Source organism: Ammospiza caudacuta, chromosome 2 (assembly GCF_027887145.1).
Source record: "Ammospiza caudacuta isolate bAmmCau1 chromosome 2, bAmmCau1.pri, whole genome shotgun sequence".
In the NCBI taxonomy this organism is placed as follows: domain Eukaryota; kingdom Metazoa; phylum Chordata; class Aves; order Passeriformes; family Passerellidae; genus Ammospiza; species Ammospiza caudacuta.
In genome coordinates this window covers 82,556,152-82,570,244 of record NC_080594.1, presented here as the reverse complement: position 1 = coordinate 82,570,244, position 14,093 = coordinate 82,556,152, and the positions used below count along the sequence as shown (strand labels likewise).

General features: G+C 35.6%; 1 protein-coding gene across 2 annotated transcripts in view; it reads left to right on the top strand.

Annotated features, from left to right (window-relative positions):
- NALCN (sodium leak channel, non-selective) overlaps nt 1-14,093 on the top strand; it is a 222,683-nt gene that overhangs the window by 139,335 nt on the left and 69,255 nt on the right. The window lies entirely within an intron of this gene.

The window sequence follows — 14,093 nt, the reverse complement described above, 5'->3', positions numbered from 1 at the left end:
ACTTGCTTGATTGATTCTCTTCATTTGGGGACCAAGAAGACATTCTCTCATACCTGAAACCCCAAATGTCAATCACATAAAACAAATGTAAATAGAGAATTCAGATTGGCCTTTCTGCCCTTGTGCACAAACCACCAGAAGGTATCTACAGTTTTTAAATAAATATATAGTTGTGCTCTAATCTGTACAAAGAGAAGCAAAGTCATCAACATTTCCCTATTTCATGCATAAAATAGCATGGGCTAACACATGGGACATTCTCCTGTAATATTTGTCTTATGGCCATCATTTTAACAGCTTTTGTTCATCTTTCATGTGCATTAGCAATTGCCATCGAATTATGTTCATTCAATTCTTGAAAAATAATCACCCAGAAAACTGAGATATTTTATGCTGAAGTTCTACATGACAATATTTTATACTTTTATTTTTTCTTTAGAGAATTCAATGCAGAAATCAATGCTACTTTTGCTGTCGCAGTATTAAATATCCATATGTATTGTAAACCTGAAATAAGTTAAAAGGAGAAGTATTTTCTGTGACAGTGAAACGCAAATACTGGATTTCAGTTCACAAGTTTACATAAGTGAGAGGTATTACAGATGATTTTGGGATGGTGGGTCAGTCATGAGTATGCAAACTGAGTAGGCCAAATCAAAGGCATTCATTTTTCTCTTTACCAGTCTCAAGAGGTAAAATGATCTGAAATGAAAATGGCTCAGATGCGTGGTAAGCAATGTCATATCATACTGATAATCTTACAGGAAATTTTTCATATTGTCTGCGTGAGTTAGGAGCACAAATCAATTTTCCGAAGTGAAGAGCTTGAGATGTGAAATCCAGTGGCTTTTGTGTGAAACATCTTTGATTCATAAACCACTTTAAAAGTCCACACCTTTGCCTATTAAATGGCAGCAGCATGGCTTTGTGCTTTAGCCGCCGGCTTTGGAAGTGGTGAACAAAAAGCAATAATGAGAGACCACCACTAGCAATGCTTGCCACATTTCAGTCTGAAATTTTATTTGCCTGGCAGGAATTCTGTCTCTGTAATCACAACAGAGAACACTTAAATGCAAGACGTAAATATAATTTTTTTAAGATCTCTCAACTTCGTAGCTTTGAGACTGTAGCAGTATAACTACATCAGAGTGGTTCTGGGCCAAACAAAAGTTCTGCCCCAGCCACCAGACCTTTTGGCTACCATCCCACTCCGACCCAAGAAGACATCTAACCAGAGCACAGCACTCTGCCATTGGAAATACCAGCTGGGTTGAATGCCATAATGGTATATGGGTTCTACATGCATTATAATGCATATCATACACCATTCTGATGCATAAAAATGTCTAAGGTGGCTGATGCTGGTTCATTTGTACTTATGTTTTTGAAACGTTTTCTTGAGTGGCTCCTCATAGAGTATTACTCAGTTCTGCTGAATGCATTCCCTTCTGGTATTTTATGCAAACCAATGGATGTTGTACAAAGTGTTGAATATTTAAAAAATGCCTAAGGTGAAAACAGGCAAGGCGTCAGTTCCTGGAGCTCAGTGATATGAGGTTACTGGAATGAATGTACAGCTGCTCAAGTGTCTAGAACAGAAAAGGTTTCCTGAGGGGTAAATATGATGGTATCACAGATTCAGTGCTGACGGTGACTGTGCTCTGCTGTGCTGAAATATTGCTTGTCTTATCTGAGAAGATAAAGCAAGAAAGAGTTTTCTTAATTGAATGGTATTTTGAATTTTCAGTTTAAAAATGGACTTTAAGAATAAGCAGGATTGTAAGGTAATTGTGATGTTCTAATCAAGACCATTTCTATTTTTAAAAAAATCTGTATTGCTGCACAGAAAAATTTTTGACATCTATAATTAAAAGATGAGTGGCATTCTAAGAGAGAAGTCAAATAATGCAAGCTGTTAATGTAAAAGATATTCATTGGTTGAAAATTATGAAATTGTAATGCTCTCCATCCTTTGGGATGTATGTTTTTCCCTGCATTTACGGGCTGTAAATCTCAAGCCCCAGGGCATTTTCAGATGATGAAACACTGAATGATTTTCTAGGAAGGAAGAATATATCTGTGGCAGAAATCACACCTGCCTAATAATCCCTTTTGACCTGTGTTCTTCTTAGTTATGACTTAATTTCTTTTCTGGAACTTGATAAGAAAAATGTTATTACTTAGCTTTCAGATTATTGGCAAAGGACTAATTAGTTAATGTTTGCAATGTACTCTAGAATGTAAAATAGTATGTAAACACTTCGTATTCATGTTGTTTCAGTAAATGTACTTAAATATGAATAAATAAAAGCAAATATGCATTAAAAGCCTAGGAGATTCTAAGATTATAATATAATTTATTTAAGAGAAAGTAAACCTTTAGAATTAAATATGCCAGTACAAATTTATTTAAGGATATACATCATTATTCAGTTTTTAATTACCCCATTACATAATGTTAATTCCAAAAGTCTGCCTCAGTGCAAAGAGTAAATAGAGCTCATTTTAACAAGCTACTAGTCCATTTATTGTACAGTATGTGATCCTGTGCATTATTTATTGCACAGTATTCAGGCTTTACTATGAAGACAAAACTATTAATCTTCTTTCTGTTTTTTATGGTACCCCTCATAAGTATGGAGAACAAACATAAAGCTTGGGAAAGATTAATTTAAATGATTTACTTAGCAGCACAGGAACACATACGAATTGAATCTGCTTTTCTAAGACACCATTCAGCTGGTTTAAGAAGAAAATCATTTTCTCTATCCTTATAGCTCTAATTATTTGCAATGCATCTCCCAACCTCTGCCACATCTCATCCTCTTCTCTATGTCTGCCATCATACTCAAGTGAAAAGTGTTTGTGCTGTAGCTCATAGTCACCATCTAGCTGTGCAATAAATTTGACCCTCTGCAGTGACCCAGGCTGACCCTAACACTGCTGAGTCTCCAAGTATGACACTGATCCTGCTCGTCTTGCCATGAGGCCCTTCCCTCGAGCCTTCAGTTCATCAGTTATACAGATGATATCAAGCTTAGGCACAAGAAATCTATCAACTACAAAACTACAATCCTGACTTCCTTCATCTATGCCTGTCTTCCTCACACTCTCCCTAAACTCTGGTTGCAAAGTTAAAAAAGAAACTGAGAGGATTTCTTTGATGTCTTCTGCCTTTTGTGATAAAGCGTTGACTTCCTTTTTAGAAATTCACCACCCTTAACAGATTTTGAAGCATGACTTTCTCTTGCAGCAGCTCTTTTAACTTTTCCCATAATATTTTCCACATATTTACTGATTCCACTGCTACATATTTTTATCAATTTGCCTAGATATCAAGTCAGACTGATTAGGTTCTCACCTCTCATGCTCTACTCTGAATCCCTCTTTTAAAGTTAGTCACATTTACCACTTTCCTTTCCTCTCACTCCAGAGCTTATTTAGGTTATAAATTATCTACCACTGCTGTATGTCAGCCTTGCTATCTCTGAGATCCTTTAGAAGTCTTGAGAGAGTGCTGTCAGGTGTTAGGGAGTAACAAATTGACCTTGTGTCAGTTATCTTCCAAAAACTTTTCTCCTGGCATTTTTGTAGATCAGTCTTTGGCAGAGTTTAGGGCCTTCTTTGACCCTGTCTGTGGCCAACACCCTTTATTGTAATTTCTTGCTTTGGTTTTATTTTTTAGAACACACTTAATTAATAGTCTGTTGCTCTTTTAGACTTTCTGCTTTCCTTGTCTTCTTAAAAGCTGTCTTATTAGAGTTGATTTCTTTAGAAACTATTCCCTCAAGGTCTTTAATGATATGCCATTATTTTTATACCAAAAAAGCTCTAAAATTCATGTTGGGGTTTTGTTTTATCTATCCTTTGCTTAGCAGATGGCTTTCTTTTCTGAAACATATCCATTTACTTTTAAGTCTTCTTTGCACTCATTTTTACATTGCTGGTCTTGTTGATCTTCTTGGAGTTTTTTCTGTAGCTGGTAGATAAAACAGGGTATCTCTGCTAATAAAACAGGATATTTAAAGCTACTCCATACACCTCCCCTTCCCAGATTCTGTCATTTGTCCATTCCTTTAAATTTCTTTTCAAAAGCTTTATGATTTTAAGTAATTTTTTCATTTAAATTCAGTGTAATAGATAGATTTGACCTTCTACTTGTTAAGTAAGATCTGAATATACACCATTTTTAATCACTATTACAGAAAAGCTTTTTGGTATTTATGCCATATAATGGATCTTGCCCAGTACTAAACCATGAGATACTTCTTCACTTAGTTGTTCTCTGGCTATATAAGTCAGCAAGGAGTCACTTATGCGTAAAAAGTTAATGTCTTTCTTCTTCCCTTCCCTAAACACACATGAGGGTAAATAAAGGCTTCCCAGTGTTATTACTGCTTGTCTTTTGCTTTAAATACTATTTTGCATTTCAAAATTACTTTATAATCCTAATTTACACATGTGCAGAATATTTCTTCCAGTTTGAGACACAGTTTCAATGCATGTGGGTCCTGTGCTGGTTTTGTATGCATTTACCTTATTCACTGCATTGATTGAAGAATTTCTGTAACACATAGCACCAGTTTTTCACTGGTGTCACATTCTCTCCACCTGGATAATAAATTGCCTGTTCTGCATAGTCTGTTTCTGTAGGATTCTGCTGCCTGTTACTTCTACCAAGTTCCTGAGATGTGTTTTGGGTCAACATTGTAGGGTTTTAATAACAGAAATTCTAATGCAACTAGAGGGTTCTTTAAGTTTTATTATAAATATAAAAGCCTGTATATGTATTATTCTTGTCTAGTTTTATGCTCTCTGCTTATAAGCCTTTATTTTTATGGGTTTTTGTTTCCTATCAGAATTTTATAAACCTTCAGGTTTCCCATAGATTCATTCTATATGGAGAAACTCATGTTTGCCTTGTTGACTACTCTATTCTGAGTTTACTCTACAGTTTTAGTACCTGCTCCTTTAACAGATTTTGCAGCCAGTGAAGTTCCTTAAACTTTTATGAAAGTTTGAACATCTGGGTAGAATTCACCTCACTTCACCAATATATTATAACATTGTATGTGCAGTTTGAAATATTCATGTGGATTTCCTTCTCTAGTCACTGAAGAGTAGCAGATACTTTTGGAGGGCAATTTTGAGAGACATACTTTTTTTTTTTCTAGGGCAGCTACAGGAAAATTTGAAGCCAGCCCCAAGCCACCCTCACTGTATGAACAATCTTTCCTTCACCTGCAGCATAATCTGTGGCTTATGACAATGAAACCTTTATAGCATTGCTTCTCAAGTGCGTATCCCACTTTTCCTGGGAAAGCAGAGAGGAAATAAAACTAGTCTGTTTTTTATCTGTTCTTATATCTCAGAACCCTTTGGCTGGTCCTTGACAGAAAAAAGGGTACTGGACAGATGGACCTTTGAGCTAACCTAGTGCACTCATTCTTACACCCTTAGTGTTTCAGAATCTGAACTGGATTTCAGAAAATATTCTTAAAGATGAACTCGTTGGTGGCTAAAACCATGTGCATGGTCATTTAACTGTTTTATAATTCCACAAGGGAAAGAACAAGCATCTCAAGCATCTCTGAGAATAAGCTATGGTCTGACTTCCTTGATCATGAAATCTTACCTCTGTAATCCTATTTCCTGGAATTCCACCATAAAATATATGTATTTTTATATCTGTATATAATTCTAACAATATAAAATATAAATTTTTCTTTGTTTACCTTATGCTTGTGATAACAAACCCAGCTTACCTCACTAACTTCAGAGGGCTTATCTTAGAGTTTGTGTCAGACAAGATTATTGTGTCCCTTTTTTCCTACTGGAAAATCAAAGCTGACATCGCCTGGTTCATACACAAATTCCCAATATGATGAAGAATCAAAAAAAGTCAGGTTTAGGTCTTAGACCTCTTGAATCAATCAGGAACATACATCCACTCTTAAATTGTTGAAATCTCACACAAGTGTAGTTTTCTGCTTGAAAGAGAAAATCCCTTAAGGAAGATGAGATTTCTGTCATATCACACATGTGCTCACTAGTGCTCACTCACAACATTAGTACAGATGGCATCCATTACTAAAAATATTTTCCCCATTCCTTACTACCTGGCAACAGAAATTCTTGGAGGAGTAAACAACAGTATGCAGCAGGGACATTTTTCTTCTAATTTGATTCAATTCACACACTCACCAATGAGGGTACTTGTCAAATGTACAGATTCACTCCAATTCTGCTTCACACCATAAAATACATATCATATTTATTTTCTCTTAAATCCATATCAAAGCAGCAAGTGCTTTGAGATATATATATATATGTATATGTACCTATAGATCATTTTATATATACACAGATTCTTTTCTGCTTTTGTCTGCTGAGATAGATTCTTGTTTTCAAGAGTGTTTAATGTCTGAACACTTCAATTTGATGCCAGTGGTTCAGAGTCACATTTTGAAATGCTTAGAAGCTTTGGAAAAAAGAGGCAGTTAAGCAAACTTTAGAGGTCTTTGCAGAGCTTTTACGGCAAAAGCATAAAAGAAATAGAAGGAATCCATTAGGCAATCTGTCTCATAAGATGGAGCAATTGCAGTAGAATAAAGTAAATTAGGATCTGAGTGCTGTCAAAAATGGCAGAGCTATCATGGAGTCTCATTCTATAATGCTTAGAGGTTTTTGGTGGTGGTAGTGGTGGTGGTGATGGTGATGGAGGCAATGTGGAAGTCTACTGGAATCTACTGCCACCTAATTGTCCAGAATACACCACAGTATAGACATCTTTGAAAATAATTTTAAAAACCTAATAAATATTTATGTGTTAATCCCTCTTATCTTTTCTATTTTTTCTGTTCTCATTGTCAGGGAAACATAGCAATTAATCTTTTTTTGTTATCACTACAAAGTTACTTTTCCTTCTTCACTACTCAAATTAAAAAATCCCTGATTTATAAAAAGACTTTCAGCAGCCTACTATCTAAAGAGAGAGTATCTGATGTCTGAACTTTGGTAAAGATAATTCTGGCACACGTATTCTAAATATGAATTTGACACTACTTCCCTTTTATGCAAGAATACTTAAGTGGAATTTTGGTTAATTTTAGTCAAGACAAAGCAAGTCAGTCTCTAAAGAGATGGTGCTGAGTCTGTCTACATTTTTCTCTAAAGTACATTTGAATAGAAGTTTCAAATCAAATATTTATATAAAGTAGAATAAAATATTTTTTTATTGTTGCATGACTGATTACCGCAGTATCCTGTTGATTTTTGAAAACTTATATATACTTATTTGCTTATAGATTTGGAATTTTTATTAACTAAAGCAGTATTTATATGCCAAACAATTCAAACTTACATCCCCAGAGCAAACATTAAAGTTTCTTACTGTGATTCCTATAGTATTCAGCTTTGTTTGTCTCTAAGCCAGAGAGAAGAAGCACAATTTGTACTTTTGATCCTAAATTCATGTGTAATCATTTGTTGATTTTGCAATTATTACTTTTCATTGCTAACTCAGAGCAATTGGATTCACATTTTAATCCATGTAAATAAATCTCCCAAGAGTAAAAAATATTATGCACCTAAATGCTATTATTTATAAGAAAGACATAAGATTATCTTCTGACGTACACTGAAAAAAATAAATCATGATAATACTGTATGCTTATGCAGTAAGCCTCATAACAAAAGTTTTAGTGTTTTTATATTTAATCCAGCTCTCAGGAGTTTAGAAGCAACTATTTTCAAGTTTTTGAACACTTATATTCAAGGAAAAAAATTCTCATTCCTTTAGACAAAGGTTGGAGTTTTATAAAGTGTCAAAGGACAGGATTCATATCACTTTGTTAACTGTGCAAAAAGTTAGGTATGTCATCTAAGCTAGTCATCTGCACTTGCCTGTAGTCATAGTTACCCTCCAGGGAATGATTCATCCCATCCAAGTAGGGTGCTCTCTTTTTTCTGTTACAGGGGAAGTCTAGACAGTTAATTAGGCAAAATGCCTGATTTTCAGTGGATAACATTAAACGACATAAATACCCAAGTTTAATGAATTAGGAACCTGTGTTTCATTGGCATTTAATCACATGGGTGCTTTCACACACATTAATGAAGCCAAAAACCATAGTGTGTAGCAGCAGGCACCTTACTGAAGTGCCTAGGCTGGGATCCTAATTTAGGTTAGGGACTTGGATGATAATGAAAACAACGCATAAAAGTCAACATTCAAAGCTGGTCATCTCTCTTCACTCACAGCAGAAAACAAAGCCTGCATTTGTGAGTTTAGGTTCATAAAATAGCAGGTCCCTGGCATTGGCACTTCAGTTAGTTTTTTAAGGGAACGTGGCACAAATTTAACAGGATCTTTGTAGAGGTTCCTGACCTCCACCTGAGCTGGTTCAGAAGGCAGTACGGGCCCTATGTCACTTGTGGAGCAAAAGGTATGCTGAGAGACAAAAGCAGAGCGGTCTGTGTGAAACCAGACATTCATGATTTGCTATGGGAATAGGTCAGAAATGTTGCTGTCGCACATTTTAACGTCTTCTACTAAGACTTTGTAGTTATGTTTGGTCTTAAAAGACAAAGACACAAATAATTGCTTCCCCAGAGAATGAGGCTCTCATTGCTGTGCCAATGATGTTGAGGATATCCATCTTATATTCTCTGTAATGATATGTTAACAAGGGTTGCTGCATCAATACCGAGATACTGGTATTCCTTTTTTTGATTTTACTATGTTGTTCCAGTATTACTCTTGCCAATGTGCTTATCACCTTTCTCTACTCACCACCATTATGATTCCCATTTCTCAGCTACTGTTTTTTTTTCTTTCACATCCAGAAACAGTTAGTTCTGTCTTTCCTTTACATTAGGCCATACATTTCTTAGTGCCAATGATCACTTCTCCATGGTCATTATCAAAGGAGTTTACTTATCCATCCACTGTTTGAAATTTGCTAAACAATAATCTGTTTATTAGGAGAGCTTCCAAAGATCCATAAAAACAGATGCAGTACTGGTTTCTTTGAATCTCTCATTTTTAAGGGTATTTCTCATTTTTCAAGTTGGGTCTTGCTCTGGGAGTGTTCACTCCTCTCTTTTTTAAACTAAAACATCCTTCTAATAATCTTTTATAAATGTTTCTGTGTCCCAGACACATACCAATTGCTGAAATTCATGATGTGAGACAAAGCTTTCACACCAACTAGGTTTCCAACATGAGAGTCATGCTGACAAAGAGATAAAAATGTTTTAATAATGCTTTCTAGAATGAAATACAGAAGTCAGGTCTGCAGCCTAATCTTCCATTAGCTATTTTGTCGCTTGCACACATACCATCTTTCTACTCTCAGTGCTTGGGGTGGCTGCAGATTTTAAGTCATTTTTAGGTTTGGGGGATTTTTGTTCTTGTTGTTGTTTTGTTGAAATTAAATACCAGGAAGAGAAGGCCAAGGTTTTACTACTGACCTCTTGACTATACATTCAGAATGACTGGTGAAGCAGTCATCATGTATATTTATGTATTTTCATTTTTGTTTGCTTTTTTCACTATTTCTAGATACTAAGCTGTGAAATTTGGTTTCTATACACTCTTGCCCTTCAGATATTCATAATGTCCTCATGTAAAGCAGTTCTAACAACTGAAACAGTGAAAATAAGTGTGTGGTTTTTTCTCTAGTGAAAATACATGCTATTTTTATGCCTTCTGCGAGATGCTCCTGTTGCTGCCTTTTTATATTATTGTCTGTAGAACAAATAAAGGGAGCAACCCGAAGTAAGTACACTGCTCATTTTTCTTTAGCTGTGAGCTTCTAAGAATAAATATTTCTGCATTCATCCATTAGTTTTTGCCAATAAGTCACAATTAAGCCCCTGTGAGACCCTTACAGAGGTGAGGGCTAACAGAAAGGTGTCTTCAGCAGAACTTGTCATAGAAAGAAGATAGGTTAAAAATCTGACTGTCAGCCAAACTGAAGTCCATGTTCTCCAGTACTATGAGTAAGGCCAAGTTCTACCTAGCCTTGGTTCTGGTAAGAGAGGAAAGCTTGTCTGCTATGAAGGATAATTGAATGTATAATTATGGCATCATGGGATGCCAGAAGCAGTACAATAAAACCCACTTTTTCTTAATGTGGATTTAAGAAAATATAATCAAGCTGTTTGCAATGGCTCTAGGAACTGAAACTGTTAGTGGCGTCTGTTATTTTTAATCTTTGAATTGTGGTATCAAAAGATCTGCATCAAGCTTCTCTAAAAAGCCTTCTTGATGTCAGAAGAAAATTATTTTCTGGTTCAGTTCTAAGAGATCAAATTTTCAGAGCTCATTTCCTGAAGCTGCAGCTTGTATAAGAGTTCAAGAGTTGTAACAGATTTTCTCCATGAGAGCTATGATGGGATTTACATTTATATTTGGCACTACTCATACCTTCTCTTTCAAATGTGTTTGCGCTAAAAAACTGACTTGAAAGCCTGTAATGCATTTAAGTATTAGTGAAGATAAGTGGAAAGAAATACTTGTGGAAACTTGTTGAAAGCTGCAATTTGTAAGAGATGGTAAGAATTTCAACAGATACCTTTTTATCTTTAAGGTGTGACTGAGAGTGCATATTTTTATGCATATGTGTGGGAATTTCCCTGGCTCTCCCTAAGCTTACAGTAATGGGGCAATTTTGACTAAGCATGAGCAGGGGCAGGAGAAAGTCATAAGACCTTTCACAGTAAGAACAGGGGATCATTAGGGTTGGAAGATCATCTTGTCCAAGCCTCTTGCCAGGGTAAAAAAGTACAATCTTAATATTTATCTTCTAAAACATACAAAAAACCTCTCTGAATCAGATGCATTTTGGTTATACAGTCAGTGCCTTGGGGTAGTTAAAAAGCTTGCAATGTGCTACAGTCCATTCTGCGCTAAAAATAATGTGAATTCAGGGAGGATGAGGTACCCTCTAGGCAGTAGTATAAGCAATTATGTTCAGGGCAAAAAAGCACTGATCAAAATGTCAGGACAAACTCTTCCCTCTGCACTTGTTTCCATGTTCTTTGAAAAGAGTATAAGAAATTTTAGACCTCCTGAGTGTACTTGCAAATGTTTGTTTTTCTATTCTGTGCATCTGATTATCATATCCTAAATGTGTATTTTGGCTCTGTTTACCATAAAAACATAGAATATATTTTTGCTCTCTAATACAAGCAGCCTGTGATTTTGGAACTACACAGACATACACTTGTGCCAACTGAGAACCATTAAAGGTTTTCTCCATTTCACGTCCTGACAATACCTTTTTGCATATGTCAGTGCAGGTGTGCACACAAGCACCTACACATTACAAACTGTCAAAAATACAGCGTTTTTCAAAATTATCAATTTTTATGGTTTGCGGAACAACAAGAGATTCCTTTCAAAATCATGCCAATTTTATGAAAGTGCTGAATATATTCCCAAATCTTAAAAATGTACATGTATGCCTTATATTCTTCTTTAAAACAAAATCCTTAAATCCTTAACATCTCCAATAGTGCCTCTAATAAACTTGCTTCTGTTTAGCACTTTTTCTCCTCCCATTGAGCCTGTCTTAAATCCCCTATATTATTTCATCCATTTTCAGTAATGAAAAGATATTGAGTAACTACAAATCTTGTTTGTATTGGCAGCAGATTGTCCTACTAAAGACTTATTTTTGGAAACTCAAATGTATTGTTTGAATGTAAATCCTTTCAGACCTTTACCCTAAAATTTCTTCTTTTTAAGTATGGTGTTGCTTGGTTTTCAACATGATGGTCACTGACATTGGAGGAAAGCCTCACATCCTAGCAACCCATAGCTTCATGCCTCCCTAATAGTTCCAATTATATCACTAAACCACAGCCTCTTCTGAGCTGGAAGGGATTCACAAGGATCATCAAGTCCAACAGAGAATAGCCCATATGGGGATTGACCCTGCAGCCTTAGCATTATTGCACTGTGCTCTATCACTACAAGTGTCAGCTGAAAGTGGAACCAAGGCATTCACAATTGATTAGCAGTTCCTTGTGACCAGTGATTGGAAGAATTTCACCATATACCTTTCTGGTTAAAAAAAAAACAGTGCCAAATACCAATACAAAAATTTATTAATAAGCTTAGTGAGGAAGAATCTCTAGGCTTCGAATAAACCAACACATCTGCTGGACAAAAGCAAAGGTCTTCCTGGATCAATGTATAGTTCCTTGACAGTAGCCAGAAAAATGTGTTTAAGATCTAACACAAGAAAAGGGAAATCACAAAGTGATATTTCTTTCTCTGGTGATATTCCATACTTGAGTGATAGTCACCTTCCAGGGACACAGGAACTTCCAGTGTCCTACATGATGTATGTTTGTCTAGTGGTTCTTGATGGAATTTTTTTTTTCTTGCCTGTTAAATCTGTTTTCCAAAATGTATATATTCTAGCATTTACTGCCTTCAGTAGCAAAGATAAATTTAACAATGCACCTTGTGAAAAGATACTTTTTTTTAAACTAATGAGCCTTCCACTTGATTTTTCATTTGATGCCCTCTAGCCTGTGATGTTCAGTCATTTCACTCAAATGTTTCTTCAATGCTCTATCTTTCCTATGGTGCCTGTTATTAATTCCCACATTATATGTCTTTGTGCACCTGTACATTTAACTTTAGAATCAGACCAAAGTTTCTTTTCACTGGGTAACTGTATTTTAAGTGATCTCCTTTTGCAAGAAAATTTGGCAGTTAAACTAACACATCTTGGAAAAAGATGTGTTACGCTTCATATTTTTTACAAACTTCCTCTTTTATTGTTGTTTTTTCAAAGTAAATAAGTCAGCATGTGAAATTACTAGGATAGAATTTCTGTGATGTCTTTTCTTGAAAGTTTTCTTGTTTTATTTTTAACAAGAATTCAAAATACCTAGTCCATAATAGAAAAGTATCAGGAAGTCCTGTCTCCCTGCATGCAGCTAGCTTGCTGGTGTTTCATTGGTCCTGCTTTTCATGGATTTAATATTTTGCTTTCCTTTTGTCTTCACTTGCTCTCCTTAGATCTCTTTTCTGGTGAGGCAGCTTAGTATTGGAAAGCAGGGTGTTAATAGGGGAAGTCTAGGCCATCCAGATAGCGTCCTTATTCAGTTCTGATGTTACTCTGGTTAATACCAATGAGTCTCACTATCCTGGTAATGCAAATATCATTTTGACACACCTATTAACAACTCCTTTATTCAGTGAGGAGCAAAACTGTGCTCACACTTTATGACCCAGTTTTACTTTTCAGTGTGAAGGAGCTTTTCTTCCCCTTCTGCTCCCTTCTCCCCTGATTCTTATTAATAGTTCATTACTGCTTTTAATTGATACCACAATGACAAGTCAAACAGTAGTAATTGGCTTTTCAAGTACATGGCTTCAAAAGCTATGTTGAGTGGTACCTCAGAAGTGACATTTTGTCTGTCAGTAGAGAAGGAGTTGGAAAAGACAGGATTTTGGATGCTGAACACGTTTGGTCAGAATACATTGCTGGAGCCCTGTTCCTTTCACCCAGCACCTCCAGGCATTCAGAAGATCCAGGAAGACACCACTGACAATTTCAGCAGTTGCATCACTTCCAAATTTTGTGTGCTGAGGCTTCAGCATTAAAGTGGGAGTTTCAGCATAGTGATTTTTCATGAACATATTGTGTGAACAAGGTGTTATAATTGGTATATCTAATTTAAACACGTTTGGCATAAAATTTTATATATGTGAATTTGTGTGTGAAAATCAAGGAGCTTTTTAAAGCCTAGTTAGAGTTACTTGTCTCCAGAGTATTTTTATTCTGAGAGCAGTGCTTGAGGTAATTCTAAATGGGAAATAACTATAAAATAGAATAAAAATGAAAAATTACCTTTTCATTATATCTGATTCCATGTGAATGGATTTTTAACAAGTTGCAGGGAAGATAAGTGTCAAGCACATTTTATTAACCAAGGAAAAGTACAGAAATGGTTCCACACTGAATTTTATGGACTACATAAAATGCATAAAATTCTTCTTTTCATCATAGAGGGAAGACAGAATTTTCACAAAATTCAAGTTGGTCCCCATTTCCTGGGACATATGC